Source organism: Pongo pygmaeus, chromosome 3, assembly GCF_028885625.2.
Source record: "Pongo pygmaeus isolate AG05252 chromosome 3, NHGRI_mPonPyg2-v2.0_pri, whole genome shotgun sequence".
Classification (NCBI taxonomy): Eukaryota; Metazoa; Chordata; class Mammalia; order Primates; family Hominidae; genus Pongo; species Pongo pygmaeus.
Window position 1 is genome coordinate 165,055,342 of NC_072376.2, and position 20,618 is coordinate 165,075,959.

Here is a 20,618-nt window from a genome sequence, read left to right on the forward strand (position 1 = left end):
TCTATTCATAGAACATGTGGGTACTCCCATGGTGTATGTCACGTACACCACGAAATTCCTGCACACTGTATATATACTTGAATGTGTTAATTAAAACTAGGAGGTTCCTGACACGTCCTTACCTTCCATTTCCTCATACCTAACCTTGATGAATGAGGTGGGATTGTACTTCCTTTTTGTCTTCAATAAAAAAAACCCCAATAGGTCTCATGAAATTCCATTCATTCATGCAATAAATATTCATCGAGTGCTTCTGTGTTCTAGACACTGTGTTGGGGCTCGGTATACAAGGAAGCAAAAGGTAGATATGAACCTTCTTCCTGGAGTTCAGAGTGGCTCTCAGATGCTTCTGGGCATCACAATTCCCTAGGGAACTTGTTTAAAAATGCAGATGTCCCAGGCTTGGTCTGGAGGAAAATGTGATTCCATGTCCCAAACCAGGAGACTGACCCATGCACACTGCAGAACTGTTAGGATGAGGAGTCCCTGGCATCCAGAAAGGGTGGGGTGGAGATCCAGAGGTTGATTCTAGAGAGCCCGGGGCTACAGGAACATGGGGATGGGGTGAGGGAGGGATGCCATGAACACATCCCTAGAGCCATCCCCATGCTCCATTGGCATATTGTCCCAACATAAAGCCCAGAAATGGAAAAGAGCATGAGAAAGGGTGGCCCCCAGTGTGAAAACGCCTGAGTACTTTGGCCTGATTATTATTCCATTTGGTCTAATTGCATTTTAAAATGCTCAGTGGGGAAAAAAATGCCAAGTCTTTTAATAAATTAAGAGCAGGTCTGCTTTTTAACCTGCAGCAGGTTTTTAAAAAGTCCTGCTGAGGGCACACTGCTTAGAGAGACATGGTCTTTGCAGATGAAGGTAATTAGTGAACACCTTCACCTCTGGAGTCGGGAGGGAGTACGAGGGGCTTTGGTTACTGCAGTAATCTCTTCCTGATTGGGAGGAAATTGGTATTTACAAAGGATGCCTAAAGATTCAAATGTGGTTTTCTCTTTCCGCGAATCAGGAGGCAGAGTGTGTGCAGGAACTCAAAACCCATGGAACAGCAGGATGCAGCTTTTCTTGGCTCCGTTACTGAGAGATCCTGTCTGATGTTTCCTCTCTGACAGGCCGTGACTGGGGACACTTGGATGCCCAGCAGAGCTGGATTTAGGGGCAGAAGAGCTGGGCAGCTGTCCCAGTTACCCATCTATGAGGGGAGCTGAAAGATCATGAGAATAAATCAGAAAGATGGTGCCAGTTAACCCTGCTTTCCACACAAGACTCTTGATATAATTGGTGAAGTGGAAACTCCAGCCAAAGTACACTCCATCCTCAAGCAAAACATAAAACACACTCTTGATGGATACAGAAAGTTTTGGTGGCCTTAGAGCCTGATTTGGTGCCAACCTGCCTGTGTTCAAATCCAGGTTCCACTACTCACTGGATGTGTGACCTTAGACAACTTCTTTCACCTCCTAGTGGTCTGTTCCCTTGGCTATGAAATAAAAATTATAATAGTGCCAGTTTTGAATGCTAAATGGGCATAAAGGAAACACTTAGACCCCAGACGGGCATGTAGCAGGAACTTTATAATGGTTAGCTACTCATTACCATCTTTGTGACCAGCTCAAGCAAGTTGCCTAGTGCCACTGGAGGCTGCACCCCTACCTGAGACAGCCACCTGAACGTTCCCTTAACGTGCAGCCTCCGAGAGCTGAAACTCTGAAAGGAAGTCCTGCATAATGAGCATTTATTGTGTTCAAGTAATTAATTTTCTCTCTTAAAAATGTAACCCCCTTAGTACATCTCAAAAGAAATCATCTGACTTAGAAAATACAAAAGACATCTGAACAACATCAAACATTACAGAAAAGTTTTGCCCACGTGAAAGTCCCACTCCACCCCACCGCACCCCAAGAAAAGCAAAGCAAACATAAAACCAACTTTTGAACATTTTGAACAAGTGTTTGTAACCATATCGATATATGCATTACCTCTGTCCTGAGTGGGTAAGTAGCCAACTCTCTTCATTTAGGAGTGTTAGAAAAACTGTGAAGGAAAGACCACTTCAAGTAAGTCAAAACGTTATGCCGTGTTTGATGTTTGTAATAAATCCCTTACCTTGAGCAGAGAGGCACATGACTTCTACTAATGGAAAATCGGATTTTCCTCTATCCCCACTAAATGAGTGTGGAACCATATTTAAGGATACACTTTGGAGGGTGCCAAAGCATTGGCCTAATCTGTCAGCTTGATCCTAGGCTCCCCTGTCCCCTGTCCCCACCCCACCCTGAGCACAACTGGACTCAGAGTCAAAGCCAGAGCTGGGACAAGTGCAGCTTGTGAAGGATTCCAGGCCCAGCAAGCAGTTATATTAAGCACCACTGAGGCTTAAGAAGCATTAGATAAGATGTGGCTGATAATAGTCAAGGCCTGGTTACAATTCCTCCTAAGATGTTTATATTTCCTTCTAAATTATGTGATCACATGAAATTTGACAAATAATCAATTTACTTAAAATTGACTATTTGCAGTGCTACTTGTGGGTGACTGGTATGCCATGATACTGTTACTGTGTAGCTAACTCTTCCATTTTATTTCAGTTTTGTTTTAAAGTATACATTTATTTAATTTTTTTTTCACTTTAAAGGTGATACATAATTATTTTCAAGGATGTGGAAATTACAGAATTGTATAAAGTAGACAACAAAAATCACCTACAATCTCACAGCCCAGAGGCAATGACAGCTAATCATTCAGTCTATTTCCTTCCAGTCTTTTCTTTTTTCTCCTATGTGTAGATATATGCACATATATATGTTTTTCTTTCTAAATATATTTATTTATTATAGAGTTGGGATTGTACTGTTTTCTAACCCAATTTGACCACTATATATATATATATTTTTTTTTTTTTTTTTTTTGCATTGCATCAGTTAGGGTCCTAGCAGGATACAAGTTTCCCTTTAATCTCCTGAGGCTAGATTAGACGACCAAAAGGAATGCTGAAATAAACCTGGAGTAGGCACACTATGAAGCTGTTCCCACCCTAATCCTGAAGAGTCAAGGGGAGGGAGAAGTTACTGGAACAGGAAGGAAGTAGGTAGGGAGGGTGAGTGGAGGAGTGTGCCACCTGGCCAAATTGATGACCTTGAGTAGAGAAGCCCAGGAATGAAACCCCGGGGTCTCAGATGGGGGCTGTGTTTATGGGAAGAGGGCTTCACGGGCCCCCACCCCCAGCTCTGGATTTACCCTCCTCCTCCTCCACCCCATTATTCTCCTCTCCTCCTACTTCCCCACTCTCTTCTCCCGCTCCTCCTCCTCCTCCTCTTCCTCTTCTGACTTTGAGGCCTCCTTCTCTCATCCTGGTGCCCCACCTTGTCCTGGCTTCTCATTTTTGCCCCAGTCCTGCCCTGACCTTCTCTGGCTGGAATAATAATTCCCCAAAGTAGCCCCATGAAGAACCTTATATGACCATCCTGCCCTCCCGCTCCTCAGGGTGCACTTCCCCTTGGACACACCCAGAAGGAGTTCAGAGGGCAGGGAGCCTGGCTGGTGCAGGATGAATCTGGAAGGCAAAAGGAGAACGTCCATCATGCACATCATCCAATATGCTTTAAGTACACCTTTAAAAAAGGCACCGCCTAGTATTCCTTTATAGACAAGTACCATAAATTATTTAACCCAGTCCTTGTGGAGTGTTTCTCATTTTTTTACCATTATAACTAGCGCTGCAATAAATATTCTTAACATACATTTTTGGCTGCATCTCTGATTATTTTCTCAGGATAAATTCTTAGCGGTGGCATTACTGGGTCAGGGGAAGCTACATTTTTTAAGGCTTTTCTTATATATCACCAAATATTTCTCCAGAATGTTATTATACCAATTTAAATGCCTGCAAGTAATATATACAGAGTCACCAATCATGTTCACCCAGAGAACTGGCGATGGCTGCCTGCAGTAAAAGAGAAGATGCTAGGGGAAGAAGCAGCCTGTCCTGGAGACTGTGGTGTAAAAGGTCACAACTCCCAGCTGTGAAAACTGACCTGTTTTAAGACTGAAAGAAGCTTCACAGTCAGTTCACTCCAAGGTCAGTGGAAATGTCTGACAAAGGGAAGTGAGGTGATGGCTGCTGGGTGGGAGTTTTGTTTCATTTGACCTCACTTACCTAAGGCCAAATGTAACGTAAACAACAGTGGATGGTCATATAAGGTTCTTCATGGGGCTACTTTGGGGAATTGTTCCAGCCAGAGAAGGTCAGGGCAGGACTTGGGCACAAATGAGAAGCCAGGACAAGTTGGGTCACCAGGATGAGAGAAAGAGGCCTCCACGTCAGAAGAGGAAGAGGAGGAGGAGGAGGAGAAGGAGGAAAAGGGGAAGAGAGTGGGGAAGTAGGAGGAGAGGAGAGTGATAGAGGGATAAGGAGGTGGGTAAATCCAGAGCTGGGGTTGGAGGCCCGTGGAGTCCCCTTCCCATAAACACAGCCCCCATCTGAGACCCTAGTCTCCAACTTCCATAGGCAGGGATGAGGGGAGGGGACAGTGGGGCAGAGGACAGGGATTCCCCATTGAGGAAGCTCCATACTGGATACTATTTCCTCCCCTTCAGGGGAATAAACAAGTGCCCAAGGGGCCAGAGACCACCCTTGACTTTGCCTGTGAATCAAGAAAAGGGGTTGGAAGTTCTAGGGTCCCAGCAGATAAGCTAAGGCATAACAGTATTGTGAATAAGACTGCCTATGTTTGTTCCTTAGCAGATAAATAACATGAATATTTGATCAGTGCTTTATAAATTCAATACAAAGAAGTAACAGGCCAAGTCCAAATGGGCATAGATACATATAGATTTACAGTTTATTATTGATTGGTAAGAATAGTAATAATAACAGCCAACCTCTAGAACATAAAGGCCTGTGCCCTTGGTGCTAAGACCTTTACAAACATGAAATAATATAACCCCTCCTGACAACTGCATGAGGATCATATTGAGTTTCAGGGGACAACTAAGGTAACCTATCCTGTCTCACCCAGGTCCCATGTCTGAAACCTACTCCTGACGAGTTCCTTCCCATCCTATGCCCCACTGTAGGCAAATCGGGAAGAACTGCAAATGATGTGTGAAGAACTGTACCCTGCGTGCCAGGCAGATATTCATTCACGAACAGATATTTACATGACAGAAAGTGTCCTAGGCCTGGTGGATGTGAAGAAAACAGACAGAGTCCCTGCTCTCAGGAAGCTGTGCCAGCAGGAGAGACAGAGAGGTGACACTTTTTTTTTGCCTTGGCATCTTTTCACTTGGGGCTCCCTTTGCCTGGAAAGCTCTTCTGAGTACCCGACTTGGCTGCTCCCTCACTCCATTCAGGCCTCTGCTCACCACCCCCTACTCCAAATAGTCTTCTCTGACCACCCCATCTAAAATACTGCCCACTCGCTCTCTACTCCTTCATTGTACTTTATTTTTCTCTTGTCACCACCTGACATATGTGTGTGTGTGTGAGTGTGTGTGTGTGTGTGTATTTATGTATAGATATTTATTTATTCTCTGTCTCTCTCACTGGAGGATTGACATTCTGAGTCGCTTGCAGGAGGGTAACTTTCATACAGTGTTTGTGTCTTGGGTCCAGTTGAACCTATTGCTCAGGCCTTATAGCACATCCCTTCGCTGTTCTACATTGTCAAGGTTCTTGGCAGCAAGCAACAGAAACCCAGTCTGACTGACTTGGGTGAAAGGAAAAATCACTGCAAGGCATAAAGGCTGGAAGGCCAGGACAGGCCCAGGAAATACACAGAAAGCAAGGGAGGCCAGGGAGCTGGAACCAGAGCCCAGTTCGCTACGGGAGAAAGTAATTAGAACACGCTACGGGAGAAAGTAATTAGAACACTGGAGTGAGATGTCACCACGCTGGACACTTGATGCTGCACCTCTAGACTTTCAATAACTGCCAATAATTTATAAACCACATCTGCCTCTTTCTGCCTCTCTTGCAAGATTCAGGGTCCCATGTGGTTGACTGATCCTGAGTCACATTCTCACCTCCTGCTTCCCCCACCCCAGCTTTGGCTTCCACAGCAGGAGGTGGTACATTGGGACCCTCTGAGATAATACACAGTGGAGAACGCCTCCTGATTGAAAGAGGGATTGGATGCTGAAAGACCAAAACTCTCCATAAACAGCTACAGGATCTGTCAGTAGGAAGTGGCCTCATTCCCAAAAGAGTGATGGAGACTCGGTAACCTTTCTTGGTAACAGGTAACTCATCCACAGGCCCCAAACCTGGATTCCGAAAGTTCCTCTTTCTGGCTGGAGCTGGTCAAAGCCATGCACAGGCAGAACTCGCCAGCATCTTGGAGGCTCAGCTGTCAGTGATGGAGAACAGCTGGGGTGGTGGGTCGTCAGGGTCACCTGTGAGAAGCTAGGGAGAGGAGGGAGTTTCTATGGGAGGCAGTTGAGTCCCTGCTCTCCCTAAACCAGGATAATCAACTGCCTTCCTAGGGCATTGTCACATCACTTAAGGGATTCGTTTTCTCTTTGGCAGGCTTTCCTGAGGAAAGAGCAATTAACCTCAAGTCTGTCTTCAAAAGGTTAGACTCTTTTTTCTCCTGAGAAACAGAAAAGAGACCCGGGAAGCTGACATGCCTCTCTGTTTATTCTTCGTGCAACTCCTACCAAGATCTTGGAAAAGCAGTGATTCCTTCACAGTCACCCCTTTAGGGTGGTCCCTAAAACCAGATGCAGAACATTTTAGAAAACTCCAAGTCAGTGCTCATTCCTTGGGGCAACCTGCTCTGCGCCTTGTTGAAGGAGAGGTCTGGTTTGTGACATTAACAAGTACCTGCTGACAACAAATAGAACCACTTCCTCACCTGCTGCCATGAGGAAACCAAGGTACCAGGGTTGCTGGCTTCGAGGGAAACTTAACAAACACCCACAAGAGATGGTGGCTTTTGGCCCCTCACAGCCTCCGTAGTCTCCTGGATTTCCCTGGCAGAAGGCCCTCAAACTATGCACAAATGAGGGGCCTCCGTCCTATTTTTAAAAACTCTCCAGGAAATACACTTGCTGCCTACACTTCCTCACCACCCACTCGCTCTTCGGGGCTTCTAATCCGGCTTCCGCCCCACCTCGCTCCTGATGGAGCCCCAGGAAGGACTCCAAGGACCTCCTCCTCAGCCACAAATCCTGCAGCCTTGCCCCAGTCCCTCATCCTCAGCCGGTTCAGCATTCCACAGGAAATCTCTCCCCTCTGGGTTTCCGTGGCAGGAAACTCCCGTTGTTTTCTCTTTTTAATGTGTGTGCCTCCCCAAGGATCTGAGCTTAGCACCCCTCCCTCTGTGCTGCCTCCTTCATTATCCCACCTACCCTGGGGCTCACCTGACACCTCCATGCAGATGGTCCTCACTTCCAGCCTCTCTTGTCAGCATCAGCTCTGAGCTCCAACCCCTGTAGGGCATCAGGTCTCGGGTGCCTCTTCTGAATGTCTAAATATCCCAAATGGAACGGGTCATTTTCTGCTCCAGTTCTGTCCTCCCTTTATATCCTCCTCTCCTAAGAGCCCGCCACCCTCCAGTGTTCACTCTCCAAATCTTAGCGCCATCTCTGGCTTACCCAGTGGCCTTACCCCCCAGATCCAACCAATTGCAAGTTCTCTCTTTACCACATCTCTCCTATATCACCATCTTTCTATTCCCATCAAGTGCTTATATTCTACTCTTTCTCAGACTATTGCAGTAACCTCCTAACGGATCCATTTCTACTCTCTCCTCCTCCCACACCCCTTTCCCCACAATCTATATTCAGTGCTTCTTTGAGGACACTCTTCAAGTTCCAACAGGAAGGCACTATTTTGTCTCCCTGCTCTAAAACCTGCAATGGTTCCCCCTGCTGATAATAAGTCCTAAGCCTGGCTTTACACTTATCATAATTCGAGGCTCTCCCAGTCCACTTTCCATCACTTTCCCACTAGGTACACATTTCTGCAGTTTACCTCACATTCCCACTCATCTCAAAACACTCTGTCTTCCCATCTCCAGGCTTTTGCTCAAGCTGGACCTTTCTCAGGTAATGCCTTTCTTTTTATTTACATCTACCAAAATCTTACCTTTCCCTTTAGGGTCATCTCAAATGCCACTTCTTCCAGGATGCCTCCCAGGGTTTCCCCCGCCAGGAGTGCTTTCCATTCTGTGCTCCCTGGCTTCACTCAGTTTATCCCTGCACACTCCTCACACTCAATCTCATGTCGCAGTATTTGAGTATGTGCCTCATTGCCCTGCCTCTGGGTCAGGGACGTTGTCCTACTAAAGGAGTCATTTGCTCACGGTTGATACTTGCTGAGTTGAGTCATCAGGTTAGATAACCATGCACTTGTTTACCTTTCACTGTTTGAAAATACACATCCAAAATATATAATCACAGGGACTAAATCAAAGTAAAGAATGTGGAAATATGTTCTGTTCACATCTATGGGTGAAGATCAGAATGTAGATCAAAACCCAGTTCTTGAGTGACTTGGACCGTTGCTGGATAGATTTTAACTAATCTTATGGAAAATATTCAAGGGACTTAATGAGCCTAGCTAGGAAAGGAGGAGAGCAAGTGAGAGGAAGCCAGAGCGGCTGCTGTCAAGAAACACTTTCTTCCTGTAACCATATCTCCCGGGACCAGGCCAGTACCTTTGCTTAATCTCCCTCTCTGTGGTCACTCAGGATATGATTACTGGCATCAGATGCAAGCACATGTTTCTGTTCCATTAATCTGAGTGAGGCTGAGAAAATGAAAAGGGAGTCACAAGGGCATTGCTGTGTTGGTCTGGTTACCACCTCAAAGAGGAGCAAAGAGAGAAGGGGGAGGAAGGATCTGGCACATGGGCCAGGAGGGGGGCCGTAAGGGAGCAAAGGGAGATGAGAAAACCACACAAAGAACAAGTTCCTGTAGCATGGAGGGTGATTCCTTTCAGCTGTTACAAGATGGGGCATGGAGGAGGGATGTACACACACACATAGACACACACAGATGCACACAGGGGCCCCCACAAAGCAACCTATAGACTCAGAGCATCTCCACCATAGGGCTTTGGCAATCAGCCTGATAACCCTTGGTGAGTGTTGTTGCTCAGGGTGTACAGAAACCCACATAACATAAATCTGTCTCACACACAGTAACAGCCTTAATGGGAGGCTGCAGCACAGTAATGAAGACGTGAACAGCTGAAACACAATGTCAGATGGCAGTGGTGACATCTGAAAGCTATAATTTGCGGCTCGGCGTATTTTTGTTCCAGGTACCAGAGCCTGCACAAATGCTCGCTGACTTGTCTCTCTCAAGCAGTATCTCTGCTGGGCTTGGCCAGGGGCCAGGTGGTCTTTGCCTTGCCAACAGGTTTCTGCTATAGAGAGCCCAGGAAGTCTTTCCTCTCTATCATCCGATGGAGCCGAAATGGAGCAACAGAATAGGTATAAACACACATCTTGTTCCTGAAGTTCGGGCCACTTAAATAACCCATTTCCCTTTTGTCCAATCAAAGTGTCCTGGCCGAATATCTTGAGGGGTGGCCGAATGAATCAAAATAATTTTAGCTAAGCCAGAACTTGGGGGCTTTTGGAAAGGAAAGGTGAGACATTACGGAGCACAGAGGCACCAGATTCTGTTTTTCAGCTGTGACTCTCCCTTCTTTCAATCCCTCCTTCTCATTGCTACCTTCCCAGAACCTCAGCACTGCAGACAAGCAATTTCTTCAAGTATAGGCCTTCAAATTAAAGGTTACATTTCCAGTTCTAGCTAGCTACCTGGCAGTTAAATGGCATCAGTGCATAAGTTAAGGTTTATAAATGCAAGGGAACAGGGGCTCCACTGAGGAAGCAGTGTTATGTTTAGCCCCAAGGAACTGAGGAATTCAAAGTCTAGGCAGAGTGGCCTTTTCCAGCACCTTAATCCTCCCTGCTGGGTCTCCACTCAGCAGCCCGTATACATTTGTTGACCTGATGCTCTGGACTGCCTTCCTGCCAGGCTCTGTGTCGTGGGCGGAGAGGATAAAGTGACTGTTAACAGCAGGAGTCTTAACTCCTGGCCTGGGTCCCTAAAAGCACAGGCTGCAAAACAGTTTAAGCTGCCACCAAGACACCCCGCCCCCACTGTGGTGGCTCTGGGACGCTTTCACTTGCAAAGAGGTTTGCTTCAAGGAACTTTGAGGGTCAACTGGAGCTTCATTCTGAAGTTGGGGGGCTGGCGAGGGCTGCAGCACCTACCACAAGCGCCTTAACGTGCGCATTGGGAGGCTGCTATGAATCCCCCCTTACAAAGGCTCAGCCGCATGACATCAGGAGAATCTCTGGGAACAGGTGCGGCGGGAGCTCAGCGTCCACAGGGCATCAGTCTGAAGGCAGTCTGCAGGCAGGAGTGAGAGGAACAGGGTCACACAGCAGAAACTGGCCCCACCCCTGAGAAGCTGTCCAGCACCTGCTTTGCAGAGATGAGTCTGACCTGAGTTCTTGGGATCCCAAACATTTTCCCACCCAGAAGACAGCACACGGTCTTATCAGCAGTGAACATCAGGTCACTTGGGGAACTGGGGGACTAATTTATTTTCACTTTTTACTATAAACATTTTAGATTTTTGTTCAGATTGACATTTTATTGGGATATGATTTATATACAGTGAAATTCACCATTTCTCTCAGTTTAAACAAATATAGATGTTCATGTAACTCTCCCTACAATCAAGATGTAAAACATTTCCATCTTTCCAAAAAGTTCCCTTATGCGTCTTCATCATCAAGTTTGACCCCCTCAGCCCCATTCCCTGGCAGCCACTGATCTGATTTCTGTCTCTATAGTTTTGCCTTTTCTAGAATGTCATATAAATAGAATAATACAGTATATAGCCTTTCAAATATGGCTTCTTTCACTTAGCATGATTCATTGTGGATATATACATGTTGTGCATAGCCATAGCATGTTCCTTTTTTATTGCCGAGTGGTATTACAACGTATGAATGTACCACACTTTATTTATCATTAACTAGTTGAAGGACATTTGGGACATTTGCATTTTTGTGATTATGAATAAAGTTGCTGTAAACATTCAAACATAGGTTACTATTATATGAATTTTCATCCCCTCCAAAACTCATGTTGAAATTTAATCCCCAATGTGGCAGGATTGGGAGGTGGACTCTGTGAGAGGTGATTAAGTCATGAGGGCTCTGCCCTCTGGAATGGATTAGTCCATTCATTTATTAATGGATTAAAGGGTTATCATGGGAGTGAGACTGGTGGCTTTATAAGAAGAGGGAAAGTGACCTGAACTACCACGTTCAGCCCCCCGGCCATGTGATGCCCTGTGTCACCTCAAGACTCTACAGAGAGTCCCCACCAGCAAGAAGGCCTTCACCAGATGTGGCCCCTCAACCTTGGACCACAAGTTGGCCCCTCAACTTAGCCTCTAGAACTGTAAGAAATAAATTTTCTTTTTTAGTAAATTACCCAGTCCCAGTTATTCCAGTACAGCAACAGAAAAGAAACTAAGAGACAAATTTTTGTGTGACGATAGGTTTTCATTTCTCTTTGGCGGATACCCAAGAGTGAGATTGTTTGGTTGTCTAGTAAGTGTATGTTTAATGTTGTAAGAAACTGCCAAACTGTTTTCCAAAATAGCTGCACATGTTATTCCTAGCAGCAGTGTATTATAGTTCCAGTTGTTCCACATCCACTTGGTATTGTGAGATTTTCTTTTCTTTTAACTATTCTACTAGGTGTGTAGTTGTATTTTATTGTTGCTTTAGTTTGCATTTCCATAATGATGAAAGATATTGAACACCTTTTCACTTGCTTATTTGCCATTCATATAGCTTCTTTGATGATATATTTGTAAAATTTTTGGCCATTTTTTATGTAGTTGTTTTCTTATTCTGAGTTTCGAGAGTTTTGTATACAGTCTCAGTATCTACAGGGGAGTGGTTCCAGGGCCCCCGTTTATGACCAAATCAGAGTATACTCAGGTCCTGCAGTCCGCCCTGGGGAACTTGCCTGAAGGAAAAGTTTGCCCTCCATATTCATAGTTTTTGTATCCCATGAATACTGTGAATACTGTATTTTCAGCATTTGATTGAAAAAAAATCTGCGTATAAGTGGATTCGCACAATTCAAACCGATATTGTTCAAGGGTTAACTGTATTCTGCATATAAGCCATTTATTATTGTCAGATATGGACTTTGCAAATATTTTCTCCCAGTCTGTGTTTTTTTTTTTTTAATTTTCTTAACGCTGTCTTCTAAAGAGCAGAAGTTTTTAATTTCGGTGAAGCCCAAGTTGTCAATTAGATTGTGGTTTTGGTTTTATATCTAAGAAGTCATTGCTTAACTCAGGGTAACAAAATTTTTCTCTTACATATTTTATAGAAGTATGAGTTCATGTTCTTGTTTCTTTGTTTTTGGTATATCGATATCCAATTCTTCCAGCACCATTCTTTGAAAGTCTATCCTTTCTCCATTGAATTGCCTTTGAACTTATGTCCAAAATCAATGAATGGTATATGTGTGGTTATATTTGTGGACTCTCTACTCTGATCAGTTGATTTAGATGTTTATCTTTTCACCAATATAAGATTATCTTGATTATTGTGCTTTATAATAAGCCTTGAAGTAAGGTAACATGGGTCCCCCAAATTTATTCGTTTTTAACTAGTTTGGCTATGCTAGTTTCTATATGTATTTTAGAATCACCTTATTGATTTCTACAAAAAATCTTGCTGAAAATTTTTGGGTCAATTGAATCAATAGATTGGTTTGGGGATAATTGACATCTTAAAAATGTAAGCTTCCATAAACATAGTATATATCTCCATTTATTCAGATCTTTGATTTCTTCCATCCAAGTTTTGTAGTGCTCAGAATACAGATCTTGCACATTTTAAAAATATTTCAACCTTAGTATCTAATATTTTTAGATGCTATTGTAAATGATACTTTCTTTGAAATGACATTTTTTAATTGAAAAACGTTTGTTGCTAGTATATAGAAATATAATTGCTTTGATATACTGATTTTTATATCCTGTATCCTTGCTAACCTCATTTACTCATTCTAGTTGCTTTTAAAAATAGATTCTTTAGAATTTCCTATATAGATTATTATGATGTCTGCAAAATGGAGACAGTTTTTTTTCTTTCTAAACTGTATACCTTTTATTTCTTTTTCTTGTCTTATTTCACTGTCTAGGACTTCAAAGACAATTTTGAATGCAAGTGGTGAGAATAGACATCCTTACCTTGCTTTCCGTTTTAGGGGAAATTATTCAGTCACCCACTGTTAAATATGATGTTAGATGTAGGGTTTTTGTGGATTCCCTTTATCAGATTGAGAGCGGTCCTTTCTACTTCTAGCTTGCTGAGAGTTTTGTTTGTTTTTGTTTTATTATGAATGGACTTTAAATTTAATCAGATGAGATGCCCTCATTTTTCTTCTTTAGTCTATATATATGGTAAATTATACTGACTGATTTTTAAAATGTTAACCTAGTCTTGCACTCCCAGGATAAGATCCTAATGTATTGTCCTTTTTATATATTGCTGCGTTCATTTTTTTAAATATTCAGTTGATGAATTTTGCATTTATGTTCATGAGGAATATTGGTTTGTAATTTTCTTGTCATGCAGTATCTCTGGTTTTGGTATCAGCGTAATGCTGGTATAAAATGAGTTGGGAAGCAGTTGCTCTTTTTCCATATTCTGAAAAAGTTGCTGTAGAATTGGTATTATTTTTTCCTAAATCTTCTCAATGATGCCAGCTTGGCCTTGAATTTTCCTTATAGAAAGGTTTTTACCTAAAAATTAAATTTTTTAAATAAGATATAAACGATTAAGATTATCTATGGCTTCTTGAATATACCTTTTAAGAAACTAGTCTTATAACCCAACTGGTTGAATTTATGGACATAAAGTTGTTCATAATATTCTCTCTTAACCTTTTAAAGTCTGTATGATTTATAGCAATGTTCGCTTTTTCATTCCTTATGCTGGTATTTGAGTCTTCACTCTTCTTTTTTTTTCTTGATCTGGATAAAGGCTTATCAAATTTATTTTTAAGGAAACTGCTTTTTGTTTTGTTGCCTATCTGTATTGTTTTTCTGTTTTCAGTGTTATTGCTTTCTGCTCCTATTTTTATTTTCTGCTGTCTTCTTATGTTAGGTTTAGTTTGTTCTTTGTTATACTTTCTTAAGATAAAAGCTGAGATTATTGATTTGAGATCTTTCTTATTTCTAATTAGGTGTATATTGCTATACATTTCCTTCTAAGCACTGTTTTCATTACACCTCACAACTTTTCATATACTGTTTTCATTCCATTAAAACTTTTTTCCTTAAAAAAATTTTTTTATTTCCATAGGTTATTGGGGAACTGGTGGTGTTTGCTTACATGAGTAAGTTCCTTAGTGGTGATTTGTGAGATTTTGGTGCACCCATCACTTGAGCAGTATGCGCTGCACCCTATTTGTAGTCTTCTATCCCCCACCCTTTCCCCCTGAGTCTCCAAAGTCCACTGTGTCGTTCTTATGTCTTTGCATCCTCACAGCTTAGCTCCCACTTTTGAGTGAGAACGTACGATATTTGGTTTTTGCATTCTTGAGTTACTTCACTTAGAATAATAATCTCCAATCTCATCCAGGTCACTGCAAATGCCATTAATTCATTCCTTTTTATGGCTGAGATACATATACCACAGTTTCTTTATCCATTCGTTGATTGATGGGCATTTGGGTTGGTTCCATGTTTTTGCAATTCCAAATTACGCTGCTATAAACATGTATGTGCAAGTATTTTCTTCATATAATGACTTCTTTTCCTCTGGGTAAATACCCAGGAGTGGAATTGCTCGATCAAATGGTAGTTTTACTTTTAGTTCTTTAAGGAATCTCCACACTGTTTTGCATAGTGGCTGTACTAGTTTGCATTCCCACCAGCAGTGTAGAAGTGTTCCCTGTTGACCACATCCACACCAATATCTATTATTTTTTGATTTTTTTATTATGGCCATTCTTGCAGGAGTAATGTGGTATCAATTGTGGTTTTGATTTGCATTTCCCTGATCATTAGTGATGTTGAACATTTTTTCATGTATTTGTTGGCCATTTGTATATCATCTTTTGAGAACTGTCTATTCACGTCCTTCGCCTATTTTTTATGGGATTGTTTATTTTTTCTTGTTTATTTGTTTGAATTCATTGTATACTCTGGATATTAGTCCTTTGTCAGATGTATAGTTGATATTGTAAAGATTTTTTTCCCACTCTGTAGGTTGTCTGTTTACTCTGCTGACTGTTCCTTTTGCCGTACAAAAGCTCTTTAGTTTAACTGTCCCAGCAATTTATCTTTGTTTTTATTGCATTTGCTTTTGGGTTCTTAGTCATGAAATCTTTGCCTAAGCCAATGTCTAGAAGGGTTTTTTCAATGTTATCTTCTAAAATTTTTACAGTTTCAGGTTTTAGATTTAAGTCCTTAATCCATCTTGAGTTCATTTTTGTATAAGGTGAAGGATGAGGATCCATTTTTTTCTTATATGTGGCTAGCCAGTTATCCCAGCACCATTTGTTGAAAAGGGTGTCCTCTCCCCACTTTATGTTTTTGTTTGCTTTGTTGAAGATCAGTTGGCTGTAAGCATTTGGGTTTATTTCTGCCAGTACCATGCTGTTTTGGTGACTGTGGCCAAATAGTATAGTTTGAAATCAGGTAATGTGATGCCTCCAGATTTGTTCTCTTTGCTTAGTCTTGCTTTGGCTATGTGGGCTCTTTTTGGGTTCCATATGAATTTTAGAATTGTTTTTTTCTAATTCTGTGAAGAATGATGGTGGCATTTTGATAGGAATTGCATTGAATTTGTAGATTGCTTTTGGCAGTATGGTCATTTTCACAATATTGATTCTACCCCATCCTTGAGCATGGGATGTGTTTCCATTTGTTTATGTCATCTGTGATTTCTTTTAGCAGTGGTTTTTAGTTTTCCTTGTAGAGGTCTTTCTCCTCCTCGGTTGGGTATATTCCTAAGTTTTGTTTTTTTGTTTTGTTTTGTTTTCGTTTGTTTGTTTGTTTGTTTGCAGCTATTGTAAAAGAAGTTGAGTTCTTGATTTGATTCTCAGCTTTGTTGCTGTTGGTGTATAGAAGAGCTACTGATTTTTGGACATTAATTTTGTATGTGGAAACTTTTCTGAATTCTTTTATCAGTTCTAGGAGCTTTCTGGAGGAGTCTTTAGGGTTTTCTAAATAAATGATCATATCATTAGCAAATAGTGACAGTCTGACTTCCTCTTTACCAATTTGGACTCCCTTATTTCTTTCTCTTGTCTGATTGCTCTGGCTAGGACTTCCAGTACTCTATTAAAGAGGAGTGGGCACACTTGTCTTGTTCCAGTTCTCAGAAAGAATGCTTTCAACTTTTCCCCATTCAGTATTATGTTGGCTGTAGGTTTGTCATAGATGGCTTTTATTATATTGAGGTATGTCCCTTGTATGCCAATTTTGCTGAGAGTTTTAATCGTAAAGGGATGCTGGATTTTGTCGAATGCTTTTTCTGCATCTATTGACATGACCATGAGATTTTTGTTTTTAATTCTGTTTATGTGGTGTATCACATTTGTTGAATTGAGTTTGTTAAACCATCCCTGCATCCCTGGTATGAAACCCACTTGATCATGGTAAATTGTCTTTTTGATATGTTGTTGGATTTGGTTAGCTAGTGTTTTGTTAAGGATTTTAGTATCTATGTTCATCAAGGATATTGGTCTGTATTTTTCTTTTTTAGTTATGTGCTTTCCTGGTTTTGGTATCAGGGTGATACTGGCTTCATAGAATGAATGAGGGAGGGTTCCCTCTTTATCTTGTGGAATACTGTCAAAAGGGTGGGTACCAATTCTTCGTTGAATGTCTGGTAGAATTCTGCTGTCTGATAGAATTCTTCTGTGAATCCGTCTGGTCCTGGACCTTTTTTGTTCATAATTTTTTAATTACCATGTCAATCTCACTGCTTGTTATTGGTCTGTTCAGGGTATCTAATTCTTCCTGATTTAAGCTAGGAGGATTGTATCTTTCCAGGAATTTATCCATCTCCTCTAGGTTTTCTAATTTATATACATAAAGATGTTCATAGTAGCCTTGAATTATCTTTTGTATTTCTGTGGTGTCAGTTGTAATAGCTTCCATTTCATTTCTTATTGAGGTTATTTGAATTTTCTTTCTTCTTTTCTTGGTTAATCTTGCTAATGGTCTATCAGTTTTATTTATCTTTTCAAAGAACCAGGTTTTTGTTTCATTTATCTTTTGTATTGTTTGTTTGTTTTAATTTCTCTGATCTTGGTAATTTCCTTTCTTCTGCTGGGTTTGGGTTTAGTTTGTTCCTGTTTCTCTAGTTCCTTGAGGTGTGACCTACATTATCTGTGCTCTTTCAGACTTTTTGATGTATGTGTTTAAGGGCTATGAACTTTCCTCTTAGCACCGCCTTTGCTGTGTCCCAGAGGTTTTGATAGGTTGTGTTACTATTCTCGTTCAGTTCAAAGAATTTTTAAATTTCCATCTTGATTTCATTTCCTACCCAATGATCATTCCAGAGCAGGTTATTTAATTTTCATGTATTTGCATGGCTTTGAAGGTTCCTTTTGGAGTTGATTTCCAGTTTTATTCCACTGTGGTCTGAGAGAGTGCTTGATATAATTTCGATTTTCTTAAATTTATTGAGGCTCATTTTGTGGCTTATCATGTGGTCTATCTTGGAGAAAGTTCCATGCACTGTTGAATGGAATGTATATTCTGCAGTTGTTGGATGGAATGTTCTGAATATATCTGTTAGGTCCATTTGTTCCAGGGTATAGTTCAGATCCATTGCTTCTTTGTTTACTTTCTGTCTTGATGACCTGTCTAGTGGAGTATTGAAGTCCCCCACTATTATTGTGTCACTGTCTATCTCATTTCTTAGGTCTATTAGTAATTGTTTTATAAATTTGGGAACTCCAGTGTTAGGTGCATATATATTTAGGATTGTGATATTTTCCTGTTGGACAAGGCTTTTTATCATTATATAATGTCCCTCTTTGTCTTTTTAACTGCTGTTGCTTTAAAGTTTGTTTTGTCTGATATAAGAATAGCTATTCCTGCTCACTTTTGGTGTCCATTTACATGAAATGTCTTTTTCCACCCCTTTACCTTAAGTTTGTGAAAGTCCTTATGTGTTAGGTGAGTCTCTTGAAGACAGCAGATAGTTGGTTGGTGAATTCTTATCCATTCTGCAGTTCTGTATATTTTAGGTGGAGCATTTAGACTATTTACACTCAATGTTAGTATTGAGATGTGAGATACCATTCCACTCATTGTGCTACTTCTTGCCGGTATACCTTGGTTTTGGTTTTGGTTTTTTAAATTCTATTTTTTTGTTTTATAGATCCTGTGAGATTTATGCTTTAAAGAGGTTCTGTTTTGATGTGTTTCCAGGATTTAGCTCAATATTTAGAGCTCCTTTTAGCAGTTCTTGTAGTGTTGGCTTGGTAGTGACAAATTCTCTCAGTGTTTGTTTGTTTGGAAAAGACTGTGTCTTTTCATCATATATAAAGCTTAGTTTCACTGGATACAAAAATCTTGACTGATCATTGTTTTGTTTGAGGAGGCTGAAGATAGGGCCTCAATCCCTTCTAGCTTGTAGGGTATCTGCTGAGAAATCCACTGTTAATCTGATAGGTTTTTCTTTATAGGTCACCCGGTGCTTCTGTCTCACAGCTCTTCAGATTCTTTCCTTCCTCTTAACTTTAGATAACCTGACAACAATGTGGCTAGGTGATGATCTTTTTGCAATGAATTTCTCAGATGTTCTTTGTGCTTCTTGTATTTGGATGTCTAGTTCTCTAGCAAGGCTGGGGAAGTTTTCCTCGATTATTCCCCCAAATATGTTTTCCAAACTTTTAGATTTCTCTTCTTCCTTAGGAACAGCAATTATTCTTGGGTTTGGTTGTTTAACATAAGCCCAGACTCTTTGGAGGTTTTGTTCATATTTTCTTATTCTTTTCTTTTTTCTTTGTCTTTGTTGGACTGGGTTAATTCGAAGACCTTGTCTTTGAGCTCTGAATTTCTTTCTTCTACTTTTTCAATTCTATTCCTGAGACTTTCCAGAATATTTTGCATTTCTATAAGTGCATCCATTGTTTCCTGAAGTTTTGATTGGTTTTTCTTCATGCTATCTATTTCCTTGAATATTTTTCCCTTCACTTCTTGTATCATTTTTTGGATTTCCTTGCATTGGGCTTCACCTTTCTCTGGTGCCTCCCTGATTAGCTTAATAACTAACCTCCTAAATTCTTTTTCAGGTAAATCAGAGATATCTTCTTGGTTTGGGTCCATTGCTGGTGAGCTAGTGTGATATTTTGGGGATGTTAAAGAACCTTGTTTTGTCATACTACCAGAGCTGGTTTTCTGGTTCCTTCTCATCTGGGTAGGCTCTGTCAGAGGGAAGGTCTAGGACTGAAGGCCGTTGTTCATATTCTTTTGTCCCACAGGGTGTTTCCTTGATGTAGTACTCTCCACCTTTTCCTATGGATGTGGCTTCCTAAGAGCTGAGCTGTAGTGATTATTATCTCTCTTCTGGATCTAGCCACCCAGCAAGTCTACCAGATTACAGGCTTGTACTGGCTGTTTTCTGCACAGAGTCCTGTGATGTAAACTGTCTATGGGTCTCTCAGCCATGGGTACCAGCACAGTATTAGGAGTGTCTCCTGAGTTCTGCAGGAGCAATCCACTTCCTTCGGGCGGTCTGTGGGTCCTCTCAGGTTTCCTGATTTATTCCTGCAGTCCTTCTGGAGCAAAAATTCATGATACGATCCTCCACACACTGCTCTGTCCGTCTGAGTTGGAGCTGCAATCTAGTCCTGCCTCCCGTCTGCCATGATTATGGATTGTCCACCAATTCCATAATCAGAAAATTTCATTTCAAAGCTTCCAGGGGGTCCTGGTGTCTTAGCTGTGGATCTCCCAATACCTGCAGGTCACAGGGCCACAGAGGCTGGACTTCTAGGAGCAGAGGACACAGAGCAGTGAAGACGAGACCTCTCAAAATTTTTTTCTAATTCCCTTGTGACTTCCACTTTGATGACAGGTTATGTACAAGTATATTATTTAATTTCTAAATATTGTGGGTTTTCCAGATATCTTTCTGTCATTGATTTCTAGCTTAATTCTATTAAACCAGAACTCTGGCAGGAGAACATACTTTGCACTACTTCAGTTCAGTTAAATTTGCTAAGATTTATTTTATGGCTCAGAATATGTTATATCTTGTGAATGTTTCATGTGCATGTGAAAAGGGAATGTGTATTGTGCTGTTGTTGGGTGGAGTGCTCTATGAATATCAGTTAGCTCAAGTTGGTTTATAGTGTTGTTCAGTCACCTATCTCCTTACTGATTTTCTGTCTACCTGTTCCATCTGTTGCTGAGAGAGAATTGTTGAACTCTAGTCACAATTTTGAATTTATCTATTTCTCTTTTCAGTTCTATCAGTTTTTGCTTTACGTATTTTGAAGTTCTATTGTTCAGTCCATATTTCTTTAGGATTGTTAGGTCTTCTTGATGAATTGATCCCCTTATTATTATTATC